Here is a 2,500-nt window from a genome sequence, read left to right on the forward strand (position 1 = left end):
ATGCAGGAGTGAACACTAGGAGTCAGTAGAACTTCACACATGAATCAACAAGCTGCACTCGGGGAGAGCATACTCACCTAAACACACACACACACACACACACACACACACACACACACACACACACACACACACACACACACACACACACACACACACACACACACACACACACACACACACACACACACACACACACACACACACACACACACACACACACACACAGCCCCTCCCTCCCTGAGCTCCTCCTTAGTCTATTGGTCTGGTGCAAGGAGAACAACCTGTTCCTAAACATCGCAAAAAACAAAGGAGTTGATAGTGGACTACAGGAGGACAAAGGCTACCATTCAACCGCTGGTCATCGATGGGGCCTGTGTGGAGAGGGTCTCCGATTTCTGCTTCCTGGGCGTGCATCTGAGGGACGACCTTACTTGGAACACCAACACCACTGCCACCATCAAGAAGGCACAACAGAGACTGTACTTCCTTAGGGTCTTACGGGCTAACCATCAACCCCAAAGTCTACTGGTGGCCTTCTACCGGAGCTCCATAGAGAGCATCCTAACATACTATCTATGTGTGTGGTATTCCAGCTGCACAGCAGCGGACAGGAGAGCTCTTCAGAGAGTGGTCAGCACAGCTCAGAAGATCACCAGCTGTCCCCTGCCCTCTTTAGAGGAGTTGTTCTCCTGTCGCTGTCTAAAGAAAGCCAAGCAAATCATCAGAGACCCCTACCATACTGGACATAAACTGTTTGAGCTGCTGCCATCAGGCAGGTGTTACAGGGCTCTGGGTACAAAAACCAACAGGTTAAAAGGCAGTTTTTATCCAAAAGCAATCTGCACACTCAATTTTGCACAGCTGGCTTTTTGAAATCTTAATTGTTTTTATACAGTATATATATATGGCTTTGTCGATTTTTGAGCACCGTGAGCATCTGCACTTTATCAATTTTGTTGTACCTGTACAATGACAATAACGTTTCATTCATTCATTCATTCATTCATAGTGTTCTGAGGAAGTCAGCTATCAATCTGCTGCTACTTCTCAGAGTGTGCACTTGGTGTACTGATCAGCATATTCTCGGGAGGAGGACTCATAAAAAATACACCTATAGAGTCATTCATGTAGGTCAGGCCAACTGGAGGCCAGAGGGCCACATGCGGCCCACTTCCTCACTCAGTGCGGCCCTTTTGTAAATAAAACAGAACTTTAAAAAAAATAATGCCCATTTTTAAACCCCACTACTGAATTTATCTGTTGTAATTATACTGTTGGCCAATAGAGTACAGTACAATTCTATTCCCTCCAACAATATGGGCAGTCAGTGAGTTAGCAACTGCACTTCGAGCTCTGCGAATAGCAGTCATATCCCTTGTCATGTGGCCCTCCGATTGTGGCGCTAAAAAAATGTGGCCCTCCTTATCATGAAAGTCGCCCATCCCCGATCTAGGTCCATAACCCTCTGGTTGTGTCACGGTCAAAAATGACCGTTTTGAAATTTCATTCTTAAATAACTTCTCTATTTTTCATCATACACAAATTACACTTCATGATATCCTCCAGCTAAGCTATTCAACTGGTTACAACAAAATTAAATATAATGAAATTCCTAAAGAATTGTGGAAGATACTAGCCTGATAAACCAGCCTAAATGTATTGGATGAAAAATTTTCAGCGTCCAGCAGGTGGCGCTGGTTTACCAGGCTAGGAAGATACACCAACTTGTTACATTCATGGTGTTTCGGTCAAAAATGACCAGACCATTAATTTACATCTCCCAAATTTATATACAGTTATATTATATTCACTTTACTCTCATATTCCTTTTTGTTAGGCTTTTCAGAATACAACCATATGTGCCACATTAATAGATGTTTACAGTTAGTTGAAATATTTGAAAAAAGTAAAGGCGTTGCAAAAGGCCTGAAAGCCTATGAGAGGCCCTAGACTCCAGATGGTTAATAAAATGAATTAGTGCAAGATAGGGAAAAAAGCCTACGAAGCACTAAAACAAAGCAGAATAACATTTAAATCACCTTGGACATGTTTGAAAAGGATGTGTAAAAGGTATTAATCACAAAATATGCAAATCAGATTTTTAATCAATGTATTTTTACCGTCTTTGTGTATGCGGCCAATTTTGACTGTTAACACCATGAAAGTAACCATGTTTCTAACACAACCGGAGGGTTAAGCTGTGAGGGCAGCACAGTCCAATACATTAAACACCTTGAATGTTCCAGAGTAGCACTGATTGAAGTATGTTTTCCATGCAGATGTATATGTGGGCTGTTTTATTCTCATTCGATTGAGAAGTGATACAGAATGAGTTTATATTTTATTCTTGTATTCTGTTTATATTTAGCTTGGAAACGTCTTCCAGAAGGGAGGAGGAGAGTATGAGGTGTGTTAAGGACTACTGGGATCAGGGTGACTTGGAAGGAGATATAATAATAATAATAATAATAATAATAATAATAATAATAATAATAAT

Source organism: Engraulis encrasicolus, chromosome 2 (genome assembly GCF_034702125.1).
Source record: "Engraulis encrasicolus isolate BLACKSEA-1 chromosome 2, IST_EnEncr_1.0, whole genome shotgun sequence".
Lineage (NCBI taxonomy): Eukaryota > Metazoa > Chordata > Actinopteri > Clupeiformes > Engraulidae > Engraulis > Engraulis encrasicolus.